Raw genomic sequence first — 26925 nt, forward strand, 5'->3', positions numbered from 1 at the left:
AGAGACATTCTTTCATCACTGTTGCAACTCCATGCTTCCGAGAACTGCTGAGCTGAAGCCGTTAGCACTTGTGATCGGTTAGCCAAGCAGCAAGTCTGAACCCAGCAAAGCAGCCTCTAATGCTGCCCTGTGTTACAGATGCTAAAATGTATCATAGCTATTACTTATTCTGATGCTTACAGTTCAAGGTCAATTGCACAGAATTCCTTATATCATTTTATGATTCTAAAGAAAATATATTTTAAAACAGAGCTAATTAACAACAACGACAACAACTATAAAGAAACAAGGACTTACCATATAGCTTCCTCCTAAGTATTTTCCCTTCAAGGGGATTTTGAGATCCAACTTTTCTGTGGTTACATACTAGAACAAATATTAAGTTGGAAACCCAAGGATGATGTAGACCGTTGGGGATATTTTACAGCTAGATCTCATCAACAACCAGCTTGTCAACATTATCCTGTGAATGTCTTTCTGTACTAACCTTGCTGCCCCAGGTCATGGACCTCTAATATTGAGGCTGACGGGAAATCTCTCAACCGGGGGCAGGCTGTAGGAGTGAGGGAGCTGGGCAAAAGATGCATACCAACCAAAGATCCTCATCATATTGACCTTCCTCTCCGGATCTTCCATTTCTCAACAAGATCTCTTTTTTTCCTTCTCTTTTGTATAATTCCAATGAAATAATTTTATTGAATTTCACGGAAGAGACTATTTATGGGGCTATTGGCAGTTAGGGTTCTCCATTGGAGTAGTAGGTTTCACAATCAGTTGCATAAATTGCATGTACTCTTTTCTTGGAGTCAGAATTCATTCTTTTTTTTTTCCTGTCAGAGTTCATTCTTAAGTCCTTTTAAGTTAAATGTCTTTAATTGCTTCTCTTAAGGTTCTATTGTTTTTTGGGAGGAGGAGATAATTTCATGGAATATTCTGAGTCAGCAATCCCTTTCAGTGAAGAAGTAGGACAAATGAATGGATTTTTAGACTGCCTTGGGTGAAGGAAGAAGATATTTGGGAGAACACAGGAAAAGTAGGGAGGCCAAAAGGGGTGGATACATAAAAACGTTCCAGGATTCTAGCCTCAACTCTACCTTCCTTTGTCGTTTTGGTGGCCATTTTGACAGTGAGAAATACTGATGACAAACTTAGTCTTCTTATTTGAAAATGAGAATCATAACAGTGCTTGCCTCAGAAGGATATTGCAAAATCCAAATGCAGTAACTTGTGTAAGAGGCATAGCACTATGCTTTCCATTGTGCAAGGGCCCAACAAATGCCAGCCATTCAGATATGATTATTACTCCCGCTTTAAAAATGCTATTGTTTAGACCTTCCCAGTGGGTATGTCTAGATAATTTCTAATAACTAAGCTAATATGCTATGATGTTCTTCTAGGGTTAGAGCATTCTGGTGAAGCATATTAGACAGCTTTCCTGAGTCAGTACAGCTTTTTAGGACCACATCTGAATGCCTGTTTGGAACGTACCTAACTCCAAAGCAACCACCTGAGGTAGCAGTGGGGGGATAGGAAATCACTTTTTAGACAATCATTCTAACTGAATAAAATTCCCAAATAGCTCAGTGCTACATCTGAAGAGTAGTTTTTTTTCTCTAAATGGAATAACCAGAGAATATAAGAAAATTTCTTCCTGTTCTATGGCATTTACCCAAGAAATGTAGCCCTTCAGAACTGGGTCCTATAGGTGCTTTACTTATGAACCTTTTTTGTCTGTTTCTTTAGGAACTCTTCTTTCACAGCTCACCCCCATGTCCCCTTCTAATAATTGTCCCTCCTATGTGAGGGACCACAGTGGGGCTGACCTACAGACCAACCAGAACACATGCCCAAATTTTATTTTTTTATTTTTAAAGATTTTATTTATTTATTTGACAGAGAGATCACAAGTAGGCAGAGAGGCAGGCAGAGACGGGGGGCGGGGAACAGGCTCCCTGTCGAGCAGAGATCCTGACGCTGGGCTCCATCCCAGGACCCTGGGATCATGACGTGAGCCGAAGGCAGAGGCTTACCCCACTGAGTCACCCAGGCGCCCCACGGCCCAACTTTTAATAGCAAGGCAAAATGCCCAAGCTTCAAGCAGGGACAGAAGAGAAGCCCAGTTTCCTTCACAGAGCTAGAACTAAGCTCTAATTAAGATTGAGGGCCCCAAAGCTAGACAGATTTGAATTTCAGTATCATTTAGACAATAAATTTGTTCAGAAACTTAGGCATACTGTATAACGTTATTAAATAATACACATGTCACGCGACGGTCATTGTAATGAAGAGGGAGTGAAATAATACCATACAGTGCTTCGTAGATTGGCTGGCATATAGTAAACAATAATCAGTTGCTCTTCCTGCTTTTCCCTCAAAATACTTTCTCTCTGGCCTCCTAGCTGTCTGTAGATTCCATGACAGAGACCTGGAGAGAAAAATAGCCTGAACCATCTGGACAACTGTCTTTTCCCCTACAAGTAAGGGTGGTGATTTTGTTCTAAAATATCTAGATCGTCTTTATCACTTAGCTTACTCAGGTGCTTGATCAGTCCACACTTTTATGCGTTGGAAAACATTAAAAGAGTTATATGTACATGCCCACACTTAAGTGTGTAGATAGGAATATGCTTTCTACAGCCTTTAGCTCATCTGTCCTCTCCTATGGCTTCAAAAGCATGTGAGGTGGGTTTTATATCTCTGATTTTATAATTAAAGGAAGAGGAAACACAGAAAGGCACTTGGGCTGAGCCAAAAAAGCCTTGCAGCAGATTAAGGCTAGAGCTGGGGGCTTTGAGCCCTGGGCAGTTTTTCGTCCTCCCTACCGCTCTGATGACTGCGGAAGTGAACTGCACTAGAACTTGGCTGCCAAAGAAGGCCCCGTGGAGAGGTCACCAAAGGAAACAGCGCGGCTGACATCCAATTAAAAGTTAAAATCCCACCAGGCAGTGTCTCCTTAGCTGACGACAGGAGTTGCTGTCAACAGTGCGGTCTAACCGCTTTGCGAGCCGCAGAGATGCTCGTGTGAGCTCGGGGTGACCCGCGCAGGCTTCCCGAGGGAGCGCGGACTGCTCCGGCGGATTCTGCCCTGGCTGTTCGCCGCGCAGGAATGGGCTGTAGTCAGACGATCAGGGGCGGTAACCTTTTCTAATAACCACCCCAGGCTTTGGCACCTAACGCTCTGGCACTGTCTAGGGAAGCTCTTTATGCTCCTTGGCGCTGCTCGTCAAGACAAGTCGCTCGTCTCATTTTGCCGGGACATCGGACACTGCCCGTCTGATCGCTCAGCCCCGTGGGACCCAGCGCGTGCCCCGCAGAGCGCTCCGAGAGGGGTCGGACTGCCTCCGACACAGTCCGAAGACAGCGACCCCGGTTCGTGCGGCTTTCCCGTCCGTGGTTCCCTGTTGTCTGAAATCAGGATGTGGTCCCGGATTAATGACATCAGGAAACACTTTGACGCCTGTATTGCCTGCTCGGTTTTCTTGAACCTCACATGCACTGGCTTCATCCTGTCCGGACCCCAGAGTCCCGCGCGCACCTCTCCGCTTCCTGCGCAGGCCTTCCTCTGGTTTGTGGGCTGCGGGCTGCGCGCTGCGGCGGCTCGGTCCTTCGGGGCGCTCTCTGAGCCCCTGCTCCGAGTTTTTGTGGGTGGCTTCATCCAGCCCCGGGCTCAGGTCCCTTTTCCCAGTTCTAAAACCTGAAATAGCTCTCTTGCTGTTCGTCCCTAGCATTCCCTTTCAACTCTCCCCCCTCCCCGCCCTCACAGTGGGTAAGCAGGAACTAGGCTCCTTTCCCAAACCTTGATTTTAGAATACCTACATTTCTGCAGAATGATGTTTAGAAGACTAACCGAAGTATGTTCAACTTGAATGCATTTGATGACTTCATAAAGATTCCTTGCCAGGTTTTTGGTTTTTTGCCTTGTTTTTGTTTTTTTTTTTTTTTTTTTTTTTTTTTTTTTTTTGAAAGAGCCGGCTTAAAATCTTTGCTAATCTGCTTGAATTTCCTCCTAAATGCTGTTACAAATACTGCCTCTTAAAACTAATTCTCTAGGGGTGTCTTTGGCTCAGGTCATTATCCCGGGGTTCTGGGATCAAGTCTCACCTCGGGCTCCCTACTCAGTGGAGATACTGCTTCTCCCTCTACTTCTGCCCCTCCCTCTGCACGCTCTCTTTCTCTCTCAAATAAATAAAATCTTAAAAAGAAAAACTAATTCTCTATATTTGCCATTTGGCAGCCTTCTGCTGGCACTCTGGAGGGCTAAGGAATCCTGAAGACTGGGTCTTCAGAAGGGAAGTATGAAAGCCTCCATGTAAGTAAAAACCTCCTAAGACTCTAAATATCAAGAAAGGTTGGATATTTTTGTGGAGACACTTAAAATGCTCAGTTTGTCAGTTACCACCATGAGCTTTCTTCTTCTAGTTTGTATTATGTTCGCATTGACTTGTTCTATGTGTGTACCATATATATTTCTTTTTTAAAAAAATTTATTCATTTATTTGTGAGAGAGAGAAAGAGCAAGAGCAGGGGAAGGGAAGAGGGTGAGGGAGAAGCAGATTCCCTGTTGATCAGGGAGCCCAACACTGGCTCTGTCCCAGGACCCTGAGATCATGGCCCAAGCTAAAGGCAGATACTTAACCGACTGAGCCGCCCAGGCGCCCCTGCATTTTTCTGATCTGGGTAGATAAACCACATTTATAGATTTAAAGAAGATTGTATCAGCTGCTGCCGGGAAGTTTTTCCTGAGTCAGTTGAGAACCTGTGAAACTTAACCCTTGACGTTTCACTAGCTGCAGTTTGTAATAAAATCAGCTTTCATCTCAAACATGGCTGTATGGTCCTAACAGTACAGTAGAAAGAAAGGGCAAGCCCTAGTCTTCTTTCTGACATCCCTAAAGTTTATATTGTGGCCTTAACTGAAGGACTTCTTGCCTTGGCCAATAAAAATCATTGCAAATTTTAACACTTGCCTTCAACCAAAAATAAAATTACAGGACCTTATTATTTTTCCAGTGCTCTTAAAGATTTAAAGTTTGGTCTGGGGGCTTCCTGAGGGCATGGACTGTGTCTGAGTCAGTCACCATTTTACCCACAGGCACTTACTTGGTGCCTGGAGCACCATATGGAAAGTGACCAATGAATGAAATGAGTGAATGAAAGGAAAGATAGAACCAGAGTCACATTTTAGTGGCCTACCTGTATGTTTTCAGGGAAAATGGCGTATTTAAAAGGGGACAGAGATAACACATCTCTAAAAGGAGATGAATGGCATATTTAACACTTCCCAAGAAGACAGAATCCAGCTTCTATCGCTTGATCTAGGTCTTTGATTACAGAGCCACTGAGAATTCCCCGTGGCTGAATATGGATGAAACTTTAAGGCAAGCTGAAGGCCTGGGCGGCCCTGTGGACATCAATACTCCCATGGAGCACTTTCCAAGAAGAAAAGTGTGGGCTTGCCGGTCTTTTCATCAAAACTCCTAGAATCTGGCTGACTGCCTGGTTTATCCCAGGACATTAGTCAGCCCACAAATCCCACATTTGTTTATTCAGTCCAGAGCAAGTGAATACTGCCATTCTCCCATCTCCTTTGTTGGCAAATGCTTTGTTAACCTGAATTGAGCTCTGCAACACAAAATGAAGTGACTAATCTTTCGGGGGGTTTCCCCCTCCCAGATTCTTGTATGAGCAACTGAGTCGATAGGCCACAAAGCCTCATACTGTCCTTTCCCTCATGCTGCCCTTTTATTCTGATGGGTCCACATTGTACTTAAGGAAACCAATACCTTCCAGAGTGTGGTTGAAGTGGCGCCACCATTAAGAAAAGGAGGTTACGGGACTTTTTAGTCTTGTGAGAAAATGTTAGCCAGCAAAGAGGTTGGGTTGATTATTTATACTGGGGCAATCTACTCCTGGGCACTGGCGATAGGTGTCACCTCGCTCACCTCGCACGCTCAGAAATCTTTCTGATTTGTAATATGCGGGTCTGAAAGTGCAGGAAGGAGGAATTTTAGCACAAACGCCCAGTTTGGATGATCACAACATTACTATGTGGTGGGTCTGGAATACAACCTAAAAAGGAGGGATATACTTAATCACTGGGCTGTTTGTCCATTTGCAAAGATCTGGAAGGACCTGGACTTTTTAGTGAAAGTATAAGGATCTGTATTTCTGAATTGCCATTGACCTTGAAAGAGCGGTTAGTCTGGAAGACAACTGAGGTGGAACGTAGTACGCCATAGAAGAGGGCATAAAGGGAATCATACTGACGTCCTTGCCATAAATCCCAGCCATTTTTATGGCAGGTTGCACATAGAAGCTTGGCAGGTGATTCTCATTCATCGTTAGGCCTATGGAAATTCTATTTGGTTCATGAAGCTTTGACTGTGTTTCCCATCGATAACCTGCTTTTCTCTCTCCTGTTCTTCCAACTCTGGACCAGAGCTACCTTCCAGATGACTTCTTTCTAACACACTCATCCTCCCCCGTATCAGAGAATTCAAGTACATGCTGATGTTGGAAGGAAGAACACTCAAGAATTGTTGCCCGACCTATAACCCAAGGCTTAAATTGGTACAGTCTTTTTTAGCTTTTTAGAGTGAGGTTCAGGGGTCACAAATGTTGTTTCATCCACGAGACTTTTGCAGATTGTTATTTTCATACCCGAGATCTTGAGGAACATCAGTCAAATGGTTTTTAAAGGGGCGCCTGGGTGGGTCAGTCGGTTAAGCATCTGTCTTTGGCTCAGGTTGCAATCTCGGGGTACTGGGATCGAGCCCCATATCAGGCTTCTTGCTCAGAGGGAATCTGCTTCTCCCTCTCCCTCTGTTCCTCCCTATCCCTCTGTTCCTCCCTCCTGCTCAGTGCCTGTTTGTGCTCTATCTGGCTTTCTCTTTCTCTCTCTCTTAAATAAATAATAAATCTTTTAAAAAATGGTTTTTAAAATAGGCATTAGTTCAGGATCTATGAAGACAAGGACTGTCTGCATTACATGGTCTTAAAAAAAAAGAATTTAAAAAAAGATTTGTTTTCTGGGAATGATCACTCCTACTGTTTTGTTATAGAGGGTCAGGAAATGCGTAAAAAATTCCTGGGCTTGGGTGCAGATGATGCTTGTGCTGGCAAACAGAAACCTAAAGTGATAAAAGATTTTTGTCCTTTGTAGATACTTCTCCAGACTTGAGTTTTGTGTTTTTGGATTTGACTCATTGAAAATCTTCATTGAGCACTTAATGCATGCCAAATATTCTGCTACATTGTGAGGGGTTGTGAGGCCTTTACTATAGTCCAGATGGGATACAGGTAGAATGGAGAGAGAATACATATACATATACTGATAGCAGAAAACAAAATAAAATACAGTGTACAAAGGGCTATGAGAGATTATGGTGGAAGAGGGCATATTTTATTAGTGGAGTCAGGAAATGCATTTCCAAGGTCATGGCGTTCTTGCTAGGTCAAAAGTCTAGGATGCTGGCAGATGAGGGAGGCAATCCCAATGCAAGAGAAAAGAGCAGAAGCACACGGTTGTAAGAAAGGGGAAGGGAGCTGTGAGTATTGCCATACTGGGTGGAGGCAGGGAAATGAAGGCCGGCTGTCTGAGCCTCATGCACACAGCTGGCCGTGCAGCCTTCTTTGAACCATTGTTTGCTCCAGAATCATGGCACCTCTTGGCTCTTCACCAGTCTTAGCTGGCCAGTGCTTCTTGGTCGCCTCACCCGAAGGGCTATCGAAGAACTTCAGCATCCAATTGTTCCTAAATTGCTATCACTTAAATATTCAATATTTAACTTCTATATGCTAGTGGTCTCTAACTTGGTTAAGTCTCCCCAGCCCCATGCCCTGACCTCTAGGCTCTACATCACATTGTCTATTGAAAATTCCACTTTGACTTCTAAATTTCTAGGCCCAAATTAGAACTCCTGATTCTCTGCTCCCACAGCCCCTCTACTTTGCTCCTGGAAATCTTCCTCTTTTACCAGTCTTCCCCATCTGAGTTAATAAGACTGCCACCTACCTAGTTGCTTAGGCCCCCAACCTTGGAGGTAGTCTAGATATGGCCTTTCTCTCACCCTTACCATATTTTGAGTTCCCCTCTACCTCACCCAAACAAGCAACCGTTATTTTTTGTTATAAGCCTATGGTAGTATATCTTGCCTCCAAATGCACATGAATCACTCTGATAAAAATAAATATTAAGTTTAAAGAAGATTAATTTTGGGGGTGCCTGGGTGGCTCAGTGGGTTAAGCCTCTGCCTTTGGCTCAGGTCATGATCTCAGGGTCCTGGGATCGAGCCCTGCATCGGGCTCTCAACTCTGTGGGGAGCCTGCTTCCTCCTCTCTCTCTCTGCCTGCCTCTCTGCCTACTTGTGATCTCTGTCTGTCAAATCAATAAATAAAATCTTAAAAAAATAAAGAATATTAATTTTACAGAGATTGTCTCTTGATTCCCTTCCAGAACTGAATTGTCCACAGGAGCTACGTGTTCCTCAGTTTACATCTATGTTGGAATTTATTTCTCCCAAGTTACAAAACAATCTTCACCTTCTCTTGGCTTTCAGGCCCAGTGGCGATGGATTGGATACACAAAAATATGTCCTGATAGACCAACAAATGTTATGTCCCCCTATATTTGTTGTGTAGTGAAAATAACAATAAGGATGCAAATGATAGTGGTACTTAGTACCAGATAGTGGTCCTAGCAGTACTCAAGGCACCTGCTAAGCCCTGCCATGCCCTGTAATGTCCACTGGGGTATTAACCTAACAATGCCCCTTTGGGGTGATACGTCATTGCCTTCATTGTAGGCCTGCCTAAGGTCACATTGCTGGGAAGTGGCAGAGAATCAAGACATGAATTTATTCCTGCTAGACTCCAAATGTTTTTACCAAACGTAATTTAGAATTCTGAATCACTGAAAAAAGGTAGATGCAGCTTCCAGGGAAAAGAATATTTTGGCTGGCCACACTCAGGAAGACGTAAAGATGTAGCTTGAGAAAGACGGAGTAGTAGAAAGAATAGACCCTGGTTACATCATCTTCCATAGGCTTGCAGGGTGTATTCTTTATGTAATTTTCAAGGTAATTTTATTTGGGAGGCTTCCAGAAAAATAGCCATTTATTTAGTTTTTTTGCCCTAACATTCATTTCTTCTCAGTCCCTCCAGTGGACACCTTCACTGACATCAGAAGTATAGAAAGAGAAATCAGGGAGACACATGAACCTAGTAAGAAAATAAATGAAATTATTTGAAAAAATTTCCAGGAGAGAACAATACTTTGCAAGCCTTTCAGTCTTTCTTTCTTTCATTATTTATTTATTTTAAAAAGATTTTTATTTATTTATTTGACAGAGAGAGAGATCAGAAGTAGGCAGAGAGGCAGGCCAGAGAGAGGGGGGGAAGCAGGCTCCCTGCCAAGTGGAGAACCCAACGCAGGGCTTGATCCCAGGACCCTGAGATCATGATCTGAGCCAAAGGCAGAGGCTCAACCCACTGAGCCACACAGGTGCCTCATCTTTTTTTCTTTCTTTTAAAAAGATTATTTATTTATTTATTTATTTGAGAGAGAAAGAGCATGCGACTAAGCACAAGCAGGGGAGAGAAGCAGAGGCAGAGGGAAAAACAGGCTTTCCACAGAACCCGATGAGGAACTCGATCCCAGGATCATGACCTGAGCCAAAGGCAGATGCTTAACCAACTAAGCCACCCAGGGGCCCTCAATATTTATTTCTTGCTGGATTTGATAGAGCACCATATAAACCTGACTGAAAACAGTACGAAGGAGACTGAATGAGTCAGGATAAGCCAGGTTATGCTATGGTAACTAGAACCACAAAATCTCTGCGGCTTAAAAAGTAAAAGATTACTCTCATTCATGACACATGCTCACCAATGGTCACATCAATGGCTTCTTTTATTCAGCATCTGTTTGTACCCCTCTCACTCTGGTTATAGGTCCACTTTTTTTTTTTTTTGTCTTTATGTAGAAACTACCTCAGAAGACCCTTTTTTTTTTTTTTTAAGATTTTATTTATTTATTTGACAGACAGATCACAAGTAGGCAGAGAGGCAGGCAGAGAGTGGGGGCGGGGAAGCAGACTCCCCGCCAAGCAGAGAACCCAATGTGGGGCTCGATCCCAGGATTTTGGGATCATGACCCGAGCGAAAGGCAGAGGCTTTAACCCACTGAGCCACCCAGGTGCCCCTCAGAAGACCCTTTTGAACATAGAAGTTCTTTGAACTATTATTGATTTTGTTTGAGGCTCTAAATGCTTCCTAGGACAGCTGATTACCCCCAGTGTCTTCTTTGGTTGGGTTTTGGAACATCCTGCAGTTGAAATAGTCTAATATGTATTTTTCGGAGATATCTTTCACTCAGAGAGTTCCTCCAAGTGAGAAAATATTCTCTAATTTCAAGCATGGGCTTTGAAAGCAGATGGGAATCTGAGGTGGCTTTGCTGTTTACTAGTTGTATGACATTGTGCAATGTCTCAAGTTCTCTCTTAGCTTTAGTTTCCTTGTTTGAACTAGGTTGTTGTTCATTATTTGAACAGGGAGAAGTGGTTGGATTTGAGGAAAGATAATATTAGTAGAAATCGTTGATGAATTGGGTGAGGCAGAGGGAGGAGGCAAGAATGACTACGAGGTTTCTCTCTCAAGCAACTGGGTGGTGATGACTTTTACTGAGCAGGAGATAGGAGAATCAATTTGTGTGTGTGTATGTGGGGGGTTGTGGGTGTGGGTATGGGTGAGAGAGAGGGAGAGAGAGAGAGCCTGAGTGCATGAACGTACCATGGAGAGAGAGACTAAGAGAAAAAGAGATGTTAATTTTGGACGTGAGGATTTGAGAGACTTTGTCAATATGTATATATGTGGAAATGTTGGGTTGAAGTTTTAATGATACATAGGAGGGAGGTCTGAATGGTTAACAGAGACTAAAAAGTCCTTTGCATAAAGGAGATAATTGAAGTATAGGAGTAGATGAGATGTACTTCTGAAAATGAAAAGACAAGAGAACCTAGGATGAGGCTTGAGAAATTTTCTTTTTAATAGTAGTCTCACAAAGAGGGCAGAAGATTCTTCAAAAAAAAAGAGTTTGATTTTATGAAACTAAAATTTTCCTCTTACATTTCTGGACATCATTTTTTTTTTTCCAGTGGCTAAAAGGATAATGTCTGCTTACAGTAGGGGAACAGGCTCTGGTAGGGGTCCTCAATAGAGATGTCGAGGTTTAAAACAATGACCAAGGAAAGTAGGAAGGAGAGTTGATCAAGGGAAAGGATTGGGGAGGTGTACTGAAGTCCTAAAATCAGAGACCATATGTTTGTTATAACGATAATCCAAATGGTTATAACATTTTCCTAAGGAGTATTCAACTTCTAGTTACCAAGATGACGTTAACCTTATGTTGGGAGTTTGCCTAATGAATGCAGTGTAGAAAGAGACATGCATGGATTTGAGTGTGCTGGTGGTGGGTAGTTCAGATACTCTACTACCTATAGTTTGTTTAGAGGAAGGCTGATGGACTGCGGGGGAAGTGAAGACCCAGGAGCTGTAGGACTCAGTGAGTTTGAGGAGTGGGTGCATGCAAGGGAAGGTCCTGAGAACACAGAAGGAAAGCCATCTGGGTCAGAAGATGCAATGTTTGCAGTTAAGATTTTGCGTGTGAAACCGTTCTTGGTGATGACAAAGTTCAGGAGGTTTTCACTGGAGTGTGGGGGAGTCTAAGTTGAGTGAAGGTGAGATTTATTATTGTATATTTGAGGTCAAGGAATAGTAGCTTGAAGGTGTTGGGTGGATTGCCCACAAAGATACTAATGTTTTCTAGATGTGGGCAGAGGTGGGGTTGAGAAAGAGAGAAGAGTGTCATGTCCTAAAGAATGTCAGTAGATGATAGAAACATAGAACTGTACATGGTAGGTATGAGTCGATGGGATTGGTACCAGGGTAGAAGTGTGGTTGTTCTTAAGTGTCATTAAGGAGCTCATGGATTGTCACCCCTACCTTAGTCTATGGTAGGTGAAATACACAGCATAATGTGGGGAGATGCTTATTGGTTTTTTGGTTTGTTTCTTTGTTCTATTGTCTTTCTTTCTTTCTTTCTTTCTTTTTTTTTTTTTTAACAAAAAGGAAGAGGATTCCAGAAGGCATAGTGTTTTGAAGAGAGAAGCCAGAGAGGAAGTGTAGAGCAGTAAGAGGTTAAGGACAGGGGAGAGAAATTGGCTCTCCTCTGGCGTTTGAGGATTATAGGAATGGAATCCTTAATTGAAATTAATTGACCACAGCTATTCCAAAGATGGAGTGAATCATTTGGTGACAATGTCTGAAGGTCTGAGGTGGGATCTGGCCTAGTCATGTGTGGGTGGGCTCACTGTGTGGGAACTGGGGTCACCAAGTCACTGAGCATGGGCTGTTTCCTGTGTGAAGGGTGGAGGGATCAGGCCTCTTATCCCTGGGGTGGTCTTGTGATGTGATGAGTGGCCACATGCAAGAGAGCTTCCAATAACCTTTCATCCCTAGCCTCATAATAAAGCTGAAAGGTAGTCGCAACGATCATGATAATAAAATATCTGCCTGTCTTCCACCCCTGGGGTTGTGAAGACTCAATGAAGTCATCTGTGGAAAAGCACTTAAAAAACTCTGATCGCTATACGTATGCTAAGTTTCATTGTTACCCACACCTTTGATGTATTGCTTTGTGTGCTCATCTGTGTATGTGCAACATCTCCCTAGGATAATAAGGGCTTCCCGTGGACAGAGCCAAGATGCTTTATTTATAGCGTGAGGCTGGCACCTGGGTGATTCTCTTTGGTGATTGTGTAGTTTTGATGTGGACTGGCATCTTTCCCTGGAGTTTGAATGTCTCCCTCAGCAGCTTCTTCTGGCCAGAAGCTCCATCTCTGTATCTTTCTGTTACAAAGCCCAGATTCCCTTCTAGACCACCCACTAAGTTCCTCGCCCCAAGCTTAAGGACGCCTCCAGCTCCTGGCTCACTTGCAGAGCTGAGCCGGTTGGCACGCCTTAAGCCAAGATTGGCAGGTTCCCCTGGATGATTTGACAGAAGATAGCCACAGGAAAGTGGTACTAGACTCTGAGAATTGCAGTTTTAAACTGTCTAAAATCTTGCAGCCTCTTGTGGAGCCAGGCAGAGATGATTTAAAAAAAAAAAAAAAAAAAGCATTCCTTTATTAGTACTTCCTACCGCCCTTTGAAATTTAACTGAGACTGTACTTGAGTTTTGAGATGTTAGATATTCTCGGAAGGGGAACAGAGGCTTCTGTGATGGAAGAAACTTTAATTTTAAAGGCTAATTTCTAAGCAGGTTCATTAGATTCGTTCTGTCATCACCTTTCTACCAAGGGTGATTGGTTTCCTTTCATGGCTTGGGACATGGAGACTGTTTTTCTGCAGAAACCACGTGCCTCAGAGTAACTGGCTATACCTATCTCAGTTGCTGAGTGCAACACAACACATTTGGTAAACAATTAAGAGGCGCACAGATTATTGGCAGCAAAATGTGATTTTTTGTCTTGGGAGAAAAACGAGGCTGTATGTTCCCTTTACTGTCTTAGCTTACAACATCATGCGATATATTCTGTTCAGGGTCAGTTTGTACCCCTGCCTCTTCATTCTGGGCATAAGTGCCATTTTGAGTCCTCATGTAGAAGCTGCCTTGGAGAATCGCCTAGAGACAGAAGTTCTTTGAACTGTCATTGATTTTGTTTGAGGCTTTGAATGCTCGCCTGGAAGGCTGATTACCTCCCAGGGTCTTTTTTCTTAGATCTTTCATACTGAATCCTCTCCAGCTCTCTGATTTTGTCCATTGGGATCTCCCCGCACCGATTTCCCTGACATCTCTAGAATTAGCACCATCTGGGTGACAAAGAGTTGACATTTACTAGGTAAACATTAATTTGAGTAAGAAAATTCTTACTCCACTTACATTTTCTACCTTGGTAATGTTGCTTTCCTGGCTTCTTGAGAATTTCCCAAACTTTATGCTTATCCTTTATCACATCAGTCCAAACTCCATGGGGTGTCCCCCTCAACGCTTAGGGATTTGGGAGCTGAAGATTTTTGTTACAATCCTTCTCCAGAATCAGCTTCTGGAAGAAAGGCCCCAGTTGCCAAGGACAAACACGTTTTTTTAATGACATCTTTTTCTTTTTTGTAGGCCAGTGAAAATGTAACGTGTGTGTTTTTTTTGGTAGAATGGCACTGGCTCTAATGTGCAGCCAGAGACTAGCATGATTTTTCTCACTGCAAGCAAATAGATTTATCATGCATCTTTTATTTAGGAGGCTGGACTTAATCATTGCCATCCTCAGGACTTAGTGGTGCTGCCAAGGCCATGTGGTCAGAATGAGTGTGGGATGTCAAATAAATGACGCTCTGGAAAGAACATGAGCTGGGTTGAGTCATATAAGCAACTATCTCAGCTTTCTCACCTAACACAGCACCGAAGTGTGTGACCGTGGTCACAGAATGCTGATTTAAGAGGAAATTGAGAAGGATAAACACACACACACAAGCATCTCTGTGTCTAGGAAGGATGTGGAGAGGTGACATATGAAGGCAGGACAAAGTGTCTGCCTCTCTTAAGGTGCACAGCCTACAGTGATCGGAACAGTGCCAACCACATAGCCAGACTTCCATGATGTTTGTTGATTGAATTGTTTTTTGAAAGACTACAGTGATATGCAGACCAAGGAACCTGAAATTTTAAGAAGCAGGCTTTAGGAGGCCCTTGGGTAGCTCCATCGGTTAAGCTTCTCACTCTTGATTTCAGCTCAGGTCGTGATCTCAGGGTCATGAGATCGATGCTGACAATGGGCTCCACACTTTTTGTGGAGTCTGCTTGAGATTCTCTCCTTCTCCCTCATCCTTTTCCCCTGCTCTCTCTCTCTCCCTCAAATAAATATAATATTTTTTTAAAACAAGAAAGCTGGAGTGCCTGGATGGCTCAGTGGGTTAAAGCCTCTGCCTTTGGCTCAGGCCAGGATCCTGGAGTCCTGGGATTGAGCCCCACATCGGGCTCTCTGTTCAGCAGGGAGCCTGCTTCCCCTTCTCTCTCTGTCTGCCTCTCTGCCTACTTGTGAGCTCTCTCTGTCAAATAAATAAATAAAATGGAATCTTAAAAAAAATAAAACAAGGAAGCAGTCTTTTATATTTTCTATTCAGCTACAAAACACAAGTCCAAAAGCAGGCTGTATGTTGGGGTACAGTGAAGAAGGTAAAAGGAGTCAGTGAGGTTGGCAAGTGTTCCACATCTGTATTTCTGGGACGCCCGGGGGGCTCAGTTGGTTAAGTGTCTGATTCTTGGTTTCGGCTCAGGTCATGATCTCAGGGTCGTGAGGTAGAGCGGCCAGGCAGGCCTGTGCTCAGAGAAGGGTATTCTAGGCAGATGGGACAGTATGCACAAGCCTGAATTTGAGAGTGTGGTCCATCAAGGAACCTGAAAGGTGGGGTTTCCATAGCATAATTGTAAGTTTTAGGGGAAAAATAGGAGTCAGTAATGTTTTATTTTGGAGGAACTAAAGTTCATTGTTTCATTGATTGATTCGTTAAAATTTATTGAGTGACTGAATGATTGCTATGTCTCAAGCATTGTATTTGGCCCTGGGGATGCAACTCCGGATAAGGCATGGTTCCTGCCTTCCCTGTGCCAATTATCCTCAGAGAAAGAAGCTATGCAAACATATGGACACTGCTTAATATGACATGTATGCCGGTTGAGGGAGGTAAGAAGGTTTAAGTACAAGGTGGTTAATTTCACCTGAAGGGGGGACTGTAATGAGGGAAGCTTTCCTAAGGAAAGAGATGTTCTGTTTAGGCAGTAGACACTTTTCGGAGAGATAAGGAAGAACAGAGGCATCCAAGACAGAGGAAGAGTGTATACAAAGGCAGAGTGACACATGACAGGGGAGTACACGGAGGAAACTGCCACGAGGCAGGACCAAAGCATGGAGCACCTGAGGAAAGACCCGTTACTTGTCATGGCAATGGTGGAGGGAATCTAACAAATGCCCACCTCTGGGACACAGAGAGCTACCAAGTTTCCTTAAAACAGTTCATTTGTTCTTATAACCTAAGAGAGACATTAACAGAAGCTCACAGAACCAGAAATCAATGCATATGCAAGTGACCTAAAAGTGTTTTGTTGAGCATCATTGTTGATTTGTCTGACCTAAAAGACTTGGATCTGGGAGCAGATAGGCCTAGTGTAACTGGCAGCCTTCTTGTGACACATGGGACCCGAAAGCAGAGCTGATGTACAGCAAAGACTAACAGAGAGATAGGAGAGCATTACATCCTGGTGACATCATTCAAGCCCCTGGACTAAGCCACACCTAAGTGATGACTGGGTGGCTCCCTCAGTGAAGTGTCTGCCTTCAGTTCAGGTCATGATCCCAGGGTCCTGCGATCAAGTCTCACATCAGGCTCCTTGCTCCGCGGGGAGCCTGCTTCTCCTTCTCCCTCTGCCTGTTGCTCTGTGCTCTCTCTCAAATAAATAAATAAAATCTTAAAAAAAAAAAAAAGCCACACCCGAAACATGTGTATTTCTGAACTCTTATAACAGATAAGTCAGTTTGCATTTTTTGCTTAAGTCAGTTTGAAATATTTATTATAGGGGTGCCTGGGTGGCTCAGTGGGTTAAAGCTTCTGCCTTCGGCTCAGGTCATGATCCTGGTATCGTGGGATCGAGCCCCACATCGGGCTCTCTGCTCAGCGGGGAGCCTGCTTCCTCCTCTCTCTCTGTCTGCCTCTCTGCCTACTTGTGATCTCTGTCTGTCAAATAAATAAATAAAATCTTTTTAACAAAAGAAGAAATATTTATTATAAAATATATTAAAATTATATATAAGTATATAAATCATATATAATTTATATCTATGTCTCTATATAGATATAAAATTTATTTATTTATTTATTTGGTCAGTTGTAACCTAACAGATACACCTGGCTTTCTCATGTACAGTTGAGGAGGCTAATAACCAGTATGCCAGATTGACTCACTATTAAGTGGTTAGTTAAAAACTGAGACTAAAACTCAGGTCTCTTGACTCAGAGACCAGGATTAGGAATATCCAGCATTCTAAAAGCATTGGTATGAGAGGGCCTCAATATAGATGTATCTAGAAATCTCTTTTGGAGGAACCACCTGTTTGAGAGTGTGACTGAGTTTAGTTTAAAAATGACATTTCTGAGTGACAGTATTGTGGAAAGATCATTCAACCAATAATCTGGCATTATTGGGTCTGGGCCCACCGGCCACTAATTATTGTTGTGACCTTGGGTGTGTCTCTCTGGGCCTGAGTTGTTCATGGGATGTGATTATCTCTAACTCCTTGTCCATTTCTATGATTTGCAGAAAAAGTACACTCAATTTTCAGTCATCCATTGTAGATCCTACATATTCCTACATATCCTGGGGAAATCTTGCCTTTGAATTGTTTTTTATATTGTTGGGTTCAATGCCATGTTCAATTTCCTGATTACGGGTTAGGTGCTGCAAAAGTGAGTCATTATTTCTTTTCTTTTTTTCTTTCTTTTTTTTTTTTTTTTAAGATTTTATTTATTTGACAGAGAGAGAGAAATCACAAGTAGGCAGAGAGGCAGGCAGAGAGAGAGAGGGGAGGAAAAAGGCTCTCTGTGGAGCAGAGAGCCCGACGTAGGGCTCGATCCCAGGACCCTGGGATCATGCATGACCTGAGCCGAAGGCAGAGGCTTTAACCCACTGAGACACCCAGGCGCCCCGTGAGTCGTTATTTCTAGTCAGCATTAATTACTTATTTTTGTATTCAGAGATTCAATTTGATACTGTTTAGCCCTAAGTATTAAAGGATGCCTTCTAATCCAGGGGACGTGTGATCCCAAATAAGGGAGGGTTAGAGAGAGGGCTTGGCTGTCACTATGCGTCAGTAGGAGAAGTGAGGCAATATGTCCAGCAGTCAGAGGGAAGCATAGAGCAGAGTCCCGAGAAATGCAGGCAGATCAGGAACCAGATACATATACAAAAACATGTTTCTGCCCACACAGAATTGGCTTTGAATCATAAGTTCTCAGATTGGTGCCACGGTTGTCACTGCTAATATCTGTGGGTACTTTTGGAGTGATTGCCTTCAAGTTTGGGAACAGCTTGCTAACATTTTTCTCTGTATGATATTATAAGCATCAATTACTTGATGAACTCTATTGGATAATTTTTTTGTAGTATAGCAATTAATGTGATTCACCAAAGTAATTTTCTAGCTTGGATGAAGACCAGCTTCAGTCTATTTCTTAGCCTGTCTGCAAACAGCTCTGTTGGCTGGAAAGTGACCCTGGAGGGGCAAAGATGCTGGCCTTGCAGTTTGCTAGCCCCAGATTCTGTCTCCTCCCTCACCATTTTGGACTGTGTGACCCTGCACACATGACATAAGCGCTTTAAGCCTTGGTTTTGTCATCAGTAGAATGGGAATCATGGTATCTTTCTCATGGTATTGCCCAACACACTGGTTATTTACAGCATCAACCAAGTAATGTTATTAGACAGCACTGTATTAGTGAGGTTGAACTATATTCAAGTGATGCATTAGGTACCAAAGAAGAAAAAGGACAGGAACACAAGATAGTCTAACTTGTAAGGTCGATATACAGAATGAAGACGTACCACAGTTTGGTCATATCATTTGACCAGAGGAGAAAAGTCCCAGGTTAATGGTAATGTTAACTTACTACTTTGCTTTTTAACTTTGGAGTGCTATTTAACCTCTCTAGACTTCTTTGTCTTCATAGCTGAGTTGAGCATAATATTGCAATCTTATTTTACAGAAAGTGAAAAGAGATAATGAACCTGAAAGTCTTTGTGATAGAAAACATGAATGTGAAAGTTCATGTTAAGATAGTACAATTAACCTTAAAAATTAATATGATTATAGACCATCCCCCCCCCTTTTTTTTTGCATGGTCCACATTATTTTATATCTATGTGGCCTCTGCCACTTACTAAAATATTATTTTCTCTGTTTATTAATTTCTGTGAGGCTAACTAATACTGTCTTCTTACTTTATAAATGGTCCTAGAAAAACAATATTTGTCAGATTTTTCAGGCAAAAGAATTAAAAGAGAACCACTATACCACTGAAAACAGATAACCATTTTCAATAATTTTTTTCCTACCAAGAAAATAATCGCTTGCTTCTAAAGGAATGCTTTTTTTTAGGGCAATATTTTCACTATTCAAAGAGATTATCTGGAATATGTCTCAAACCTTTACTTTCTTTTGCTAAATATTTCTAATAGTATTTGTGCATCTAGGCTGGGAAAGTATGCAAAAATCCCCTAGCATTTTCAGATCAAGCCACGTGAATTGAATAAACACCACCTCAAAGAGGAAGATTACCACCCTAGCACTATGTAGTGAGGAGAGAGATGAGAAATTTCTAAGAATATATGGGTGTAATTTTCTGTTAACTGAGAGTGATTGAGAGTTCGTGGAAATCTACCTCTAAAATAACCTCTTTGCACCACCCTTAGTTTTATTTGGTGTAAAGGAAACTGCTTGTTTCTTTCTGACCCATCCAGCTATCAGAAATTCTCTTTCTTGATCATCCTAACTGCCTAAATCTCTATGGACATATCATATAAAATCTGTGTTTATTTACTTGAGTTTCTTCTTTTAAACCTGTTCTTTCTGTTTCAACTTAACACTTGATTGAAGTAGGATGATGTGTGTAAACCTACAGTGTTGTCTAAATCTAAAGTCATTATACGCACCTAGGGGATTTTAATAAAATTAGAGGTTTTGGAATTTTAAGATCTTATTTCCAAAAGGAAAAGTTTTGTTTCATTTCACAGGCATGGCCAAGGAGCAACTATACCGTACTGGTAAAAATAGTAGTCCCCACCCCCCCCCCCCAAAAAAAATAGTAGTCCCAAGTAAGAAAGAGGACTTAGAAGAAGAAGCCAAGATGAATTTATCTGCAGAACTTGGCTTAAGGGGGGTTTTGAAACAATCACTAAATACAGTCTTTGATGAAGGAGTCGGGGAGGGGGAGAAGCCCTTGAGAGACCCATCTGGTCCCGTTGGGATACACAGCACACTCTGAGTAAACTTCAGCCTTTACATCCTTGTTTCTTTTTGTCTCCCTTTTAAAGTTTTCATTCCATCCCAAGACTCTCGATATGTTGCTCATTCAGATGCCATTGCTGAAAGCTAGAAGCTGAGCATGAAGTGGGGGTGGGGAACGAGTTTTGGGAATTATTTTGGCTTTTCTTGGACTTGACCGAATTTCTGTGCTTTCCCTACTCCCCAGCCCTCCTCAGCTCTGAGTCCAGAGAGAGGATTGGCATATCTGTGGACCATGGTTCAGAGAGTCTTTGTCCTAAAGATACTCCATCGGATCTCCTAAACCATGTGGATTGGATTGCCATGCAATTTTTATAGGCTCATGTCCACATTTTATTTTATTTATTTTTTTTAAAGGTTTTTTTTATTTGTTTATTTGACCGAGATCACAAGTAGGCAGAGAGGCAGGCAGAGAGAGGGAGAAGCAAGCTCCCCTCTGAGCAGAGAGCCCGATGTGGAGCTCGATCCCAGGACTCTGGGATCATGACCTGAGCCCAAGGCAGAGGCTTTAACCCACTGAGCCACTCAGATATCCCAATTTTATTTTCGCCCCAATTTTTTTTTAAAGATTCTATTTATTTATTTGTCGAGAGAACACAAGCAAAGGGAGTGGCAGGCAGAGACAGAGGGAGAAGCAGGCTCCCCATTGAGCAAGGAGCCTGCCGTGGGGCTTGATTCAGGACCCTGGGATCATGACATGAGCCGAAGGTGGATGCTTAACCCACTGAGCCATCCAGGCGTCCCACATGTCCACATTTTAGACTTTAATCTGGTTTGCGACTGACATTCTAGAACATCATTCCTCCATTTCAATGGCACACTATTGGTGGTGAAAGAGAGGACTTTATTTATTTAATTTATTTTTTCCACGATTTTATTTATTTATTTGACAGAGAGAGAGACAGAGAGAGGGAGAAGGAACACAAGCTGGGTGAGTGGGAGAGGGAGAAACAGGTTTCCTGCTGAGCTGGGAGCCCGATTTGGGGCTCGATTCCAGGACCCCAGGATCATGATCTGAGCCAAAGGCAGACACTTAACAACTGAGCCACCCAGGTGCCCCAAAAGAGAGGATTTTAGGTGCTGCATGGATGAATATTTTATTTTGTTCATTGTGTATTTTTAATGCATATGACAAACATTAGTTCTCCATCTATAGCAGTGACATAAAGTTTCTTTAATTTAAATTTTTCTTTAATGCATTTATTTAAATTAAAAGTGTGAGTTGCTTTAAAGGCCAATATTAAAAATATTCTGGAGGATCTCAGATATGGCAGCAAACATGAAGGTGATGTGTGAATCGTTGAGGTTAGGGAAGCACTGTAAGATTCTAGGCTAGCTCTTTCCTTATTCCCAGGCCCACAAATTAGTTAGGATGCCCTTTGCATGTTGGCCTTTGCTTGCATGCTGGCAATGGTGGGGGAAGCACACCTCAGGAGGTGCTAGAGGACCTTTAACTCAGAGGGTGGTGATGAATAGGAACAAAGGCAGGTACAGGGACTAACAGAAGTAGAGAAAAGGTCATTGTGAATGAACTGTTGGGATTCCTGAAGGTTTTGAGAAAGAAAGAAGCCTTAACTGGCAGAAGCCGGCACTACCCTGGGGGGAGAAGAAGAGGAAAGAAAGGATGCATTCTAGTCTCATTTCTAAAACCACAATCTCAAGTTTTGAGTTTTTGGAGGAAGGGACACAGGCTGTAATTTCATTCCTGACACAGGCTTCCAGGGGTATGGAACTTAGTGTTCACTGCTTTCTCCCATGAAGGACAGAAGGAACAGAGTAGTATTCTCCATGACCCGTCCTACACAAGGGCAAATAGGGCAACAGCAAAATAGGGCAACCAGCTGTGGGACTACCTCTGACCAGAAGGAAGAGCAGATAAGGGGAAGGAATTCTAACGTTTAGTATGTTCCAGAAATGTCCTGTTTCATTGTTTGGGAGTATCTTGGAGCAGGGAAACTTTTTCTTAAGAAAGGTTCTGCTTAAACCTCTGCAATCCTTGTAAGGGTCTGGGGAGGGAGCAAAGCCGGAGATCTTGCTCTTCTTGGCGGTTTTTGTCTTTCCTTCTTAAATCAGGCTTCCTTGATAGAATACTCAATGACTGGCGGCTTCAGCTTGGAGAGGCTTGAGTTCTTTTTTGAATATGAATAAAAAAAATAATTTCAGAATAACATAGCACAGGGATGTCTAATAGAAATATGAAGTGATAAAGTGAGCCGCATTTGTTATTTTTAATAGACATATTACAAAATAAAAATTAATTTTAAGGATATATTTTAAATTATGTCTAAAATATTTTAATGTGTAATTAATATACAAAACACTGAAATATTTTTCATTTTTTCATGTAAATATTTTCTATCTGAGGCATATTTTCCACTTATAGCATGTGTTAATTAAGGTGTTTAATCGTCCTGGAAATAATGTTTAGATTTATAATATATGCAGTTGAAAAAGTAGATTCATATGCCAAATGTTTCAAACATGCTTAATGTTTCCAATAACCAAACTGAATGTCAGTGTACATAATTATATTTATTATTTCAATTAACAAGTTAGATGAAAATGAAATTTTATTTCATCAGTTCCACTAGCCATGTTTCAGGTGCACAGTATCACGTGAGGCTAAGTGACAAATGTGTTGGATCATAGGATAGAAGAAAGGAATTTGGGGGGTCACTTTTAGCCCCTTTCTTCTGTAATGATTACCAAAGTAGGGATTTCATAGGAAACTGGGTGATAAAAGCTCAGAAAACCTCATTCTAGACCAAAATCCATCAAGGATCAGGTTCTCCTCTCCCGTAATTCAAGAATGGTAACTGCTTCTCTATCTTGTTGGTAGAGATTCATTTCAGCCCATAAGTAATGGATTTATAGGGCTTGAATGGTCCTCACACACCTTAACCAGTGGCTCCCAAATGCTTGTCACAGACCAAACGTGCTTCCCGCATAACATTCCTTTATAATTTTAAGCTTTTTTGAACATGTCTTTTTGCAACTGGGTTAACAGCTCCAATTCCTCCCCCCAAATCAACTTCCTCCCCCCACTCCAGGTCGTGACTTCAATTTCACTGTCCTGGACCCTCTTTTCTGAACATGTTCTTGTTTGTCTGTAACCTTAACTATGGCAGCTTGAACCGAATGTACTTTAAGATTAAGATTAATGGACGTAATGATCAGTGCGAGGTGGAGTAGTGCAGTCATCTTCTCGATTTAGATACATGCTTCTATTCATGTGATCTCTAGCTTTTGTATTTGCTTGCTTTTCAATTTTTTTTGTAGCCCACAGTCACTTGACTCATATCAAGCTTATCAGTAACTGAAACCCCCATTTTCCCTCTTCCTGTACTTGTTTAATTTGGTTGTAGTTTCTGAAATGCTTCACCTTTTTTTTTTTTTAAATAAAAAAAGAAAGTTGATCTAGTCTCTATACTATTTGGGGCAGTTACACCTTTTCTTTTCTTTTTCTTTCTTTCTTTTTTTTTTTTTTTACCCCATCCAACATTTTAAACTATATTGTATGCAGTGCAATTTGAACAGGGTGGGGGGGGGGAGGGAGTCTAAAGGGGTTAAGAAGTCCTAGGTAAGTACCTCTCAAACTTTAAGGAGCGCTCTCTGCTCTCTGCGCTCTAGATCTTGTTAAAATGCAAATTCTGATTCAGTAGATCTGGGGTAGTGTCCACGATTTTACATTTTTAGCAAGCTCCCAGGGATTGCATTTTGAATAACAAATTCTCGGGGTAGTTCTTTGTTGTTGTAGTTTTTTTTTTTTTAAACAACCAATCCTCCCTTCACATTTTCTTCATTATCAGATGAAAATACATTATTTCCACTGTAAAACAGCTCTCAGAGACCCTTTTAGAACTTTGAAATTCTCAGCTCCTTAAGGGAAGAGGAGACATGTATAGTCTTCTTTTGAGTTTCCTCACAGTTTGATAAAATGAAGACTATTGATAAATAGTGTTAATTTTTACTGAGTTTGTCTGGCTTCCCCATGAGAGCTGGGGAAGGCCATAATCATGGATGCTTACCCAAGGAAGCCACAGCAACTAACACGAAGCCGTTGTCAATCTCTGGGGAATATATATTTTTAAAGATTTTATTTATTTATTTGAGAGAGAGAGTGTGAGCGAGGGAGTGAGAGAACTCAAGTGGGGAGGGGCAGAGGGAGAAGCAGACTCTCCCAGGAACAGGGAGCCAGACATAGGACTTGATCCTGGGACTCCAGGATCATGACCTGAGCCCAAGGCAGAGGCTTAACTGACTGAGCCCCCCCAGGTGCCTCTGGAATATATTTCTCCAACTGGTTTTGTATCATATTTTAACTTTATCTTCCTCAGTTCTGATTCATTTTGTTAAAATTTAAAAAAAATCAATGTAAAACATGAATACTGGAGATTATTTAATTTCATTAAGGGTTGGAAGAGAAAGGATGGCTAAGAGAGGGTGTGGTGGTTTGTGCTCTAGGTGAGGTAAACGATCTGTGGAAATGTGAATTTCGTCCTGGTGGAAAGTAAAATTGAGTTGTTGTTTTTCCCCCAGAATAGAAATTTGCTTCAGGTTGGTTTTTTGTTTGTTTTTTTACTCTTCTCTTGATTTCTTTAATCATTCTTAGATCTATATTCCCCTTAGATACCTCTGTCTCTCCTCCACTATTGCAGCTTTTTTTCTTCTTAACCTTCTTGGGTTCATCTGGCTTCATACTGCAGTTGGCACATTTTTGAAATCCTTGTTGGTCAAAGTGTCTTTCTAGTAATCCAGTCAGCCCTCATATGTGGTTTTGGTATCGTCATATAGAGCAGTATTGCTTTACAGAAATGAATTTGCCTGAATCTGTCTGTTCACTGAAGCAGAGCTGACAGCAGTTGGGAAAAACCAGGTGTGTCTCACACTTACAGGTCTGAAAGAGGCACCGTTGGAGCGTTCTGTGCTCGTCACTACATCTCTGAGGCAGTGCTGAAGGAATAGCCACAGAAGGCAGGAGACATGAAGGAGTCCCAGTGTGTCTGGCTTTGTGCACACAAATGGAGCCAGCCCTGTGTGTGTGTGAAGGGACTGGGCCTTCCCCAAGCTGTTGGTCATGATGCAAGAACAGTTTTTGCCTTCTCTGGATCCTTGTGGTAAAATGGCTGCCAAGATACTTTAGAACAGAACTTGAAAAGTATGTACCGACCACTGGAACACGGTAACAAGAGTCCTTTGGTATTTTTGTATTGGCTGTGACGAAGCTGGCATCCGTGTCCCCTTAGGTGAGGATTCTGAGGTAACAGTGGCTGATGCAAGCTTGTGACCCCGCTACTTCTATTCAGAATACGCTGTGGTGGCGGTGGTGGGGTGCTCTGTAGATTGGGAATCCTGCAGGAACAGCAGTTTACAGATGAGTTCTAGGGGAACTTGTAAGGGAGAAAAAGAAACCAAACACAACGGGGAATGTTTAACAATTGAAACCAGTCTTTGCTTGTGTGGTCCTGTGTTTCACCACATCACTGTGAAAACGGACTGCTGGGAGGAAGACTGAAGTGCTGATCATTTATGAAGCCAAAAACCTGTTGACGGCTCTTTTTAAGGTATAGGAGAAAATGGCAAAACTCTCAAAACTCCAGGGAAGTTACTTCATCGCTCTGATTACCGCAGGCCACCAGGCTTTTGGGTCACGGGATCACGCCGGCATGATGACCAAAATAGGAGGGCAGGCTGAGCCAGACTCAGAAACAATTCCAAAATGCTCTAGGACTTTCCAGGAGTTCTGGAAAGTCTTTTTATATTTATTTTTAAATAAAGTATTTTGGGAGTTTTTTTGGGTTTTTGTTTTGTTTTTGTTTTACATAGAGAATTAAGCTCCTTAAAAATAAAAAATGCCAACAAGCAGAAAAATAAACAGTATAACCTCTGCTCTCACTGCTTAGGGTCAACCCCCCACCCCACCCCCGCCTTCTGACTGTGGTACATTCTTTTTGTTGTTGTTTTGTTTCCTACACTTTGGACAAAAACATAATTATATCCATATGGTAGATACAATGTTGACTCCTTTTTTTAAAACTTCAGTTTATACATCAGTCTGTTTCAAAGTTGTCATGCACATTTTGTCATGTAAAAATCTTAATGGCTGTTTCGTGTGTTTACCCCAAAATTACTTATTTGTTCCTGTGTTGTTGGGCTTTTCCCTTCCTTCCTTCCTTCCTTCCTTACTCTTTCTTTCTCTCTCTCTTTCTTTTCTTTTCTCTTTCTTCCTTTCTCTTCCTTTCTTTCTCTTTTTTCCTCTTTCTTTTCTTTCTTTCTTTTCCTCCCTCCCTCCCTTCTACTTCTTCATTTTCTTCCTCCTCCTCCTTCTCCTTCTTTTTCTCCTTCTCCTCCACCCCCCCCTTCTTCTTTTTGGATTATGACTAATGAGGCTGTCTTTTTTTTTTTTTTTTAAGATTTTATTTATTCACTTGACAGACAGAGATCACAAGTAGGCAGAGATGCAGGCAGAGAGAGAGAGGAGGAAGCAGGCTCCCTGCCGAGCAGAGAGCCCGATGCGGGGCTCGATCCCAGGACCCTGGGATCATGACCTGAGCCGAAGGCAGAGGCTTTAACCCACTGAGCCACCCAGGCGCCCCTAATGAGGCTGTCTTTGAATATTTTAGATTATTTCTCCAAAATTGATTCTCAGGGATATTATTTACTTTTATGTGATGGGCAGAGTCTAGTGGAGTGCGTTCAAAGAACAGTGTTGTCTAAGCCAGTGTCTGCAGCTATTTTGCCGACTTCGAGGTAGGATCAGAGACACCCAAGTCATTCTGTGCTCTAGTCTCACCTGCAACCCGCAGACTCAACCCTC

At 42.2% G+C, this 26925-nt stretch overlaps 1 long non-coding RNA gene across 1 annotated transcript; it reads left to right on the plus strand.

The window, feature by feature from the left end:
* The first annotated feature begins 4595 nt into the window (after window positions 1-4595).
* Window positions 4596-25901, plus strand: LOC123391984. The gene is made up of 2 exons (XR_006606660.1): window positions 4596-6570; window positions 25004-25901. It is a non-coding gene; the product is annotated as an uncharacterized LOC123391984 (long non-coding RNA).
* The last annotated feature ends 1024 nt before the right edge of the window (window positions 25902-26925 follow it).

The sequence above is a fragment of the Mustela putorius genome, unplaced genomic scaffold (assembly GCF_011764305.1).
Source record: "Mustela putorius furo isolate JIRA1106 unplaced genomic scaffold, ASM1176430v1.1 tig00000421_pilon_pilon_pilon, whole genome shotgun sequence".
Lineage (NCBI taxonomy): Eukaryota > Metazoa > Chordata > Mammalia > Carnivora > Mustelidae > Mustela > Mustela putorius.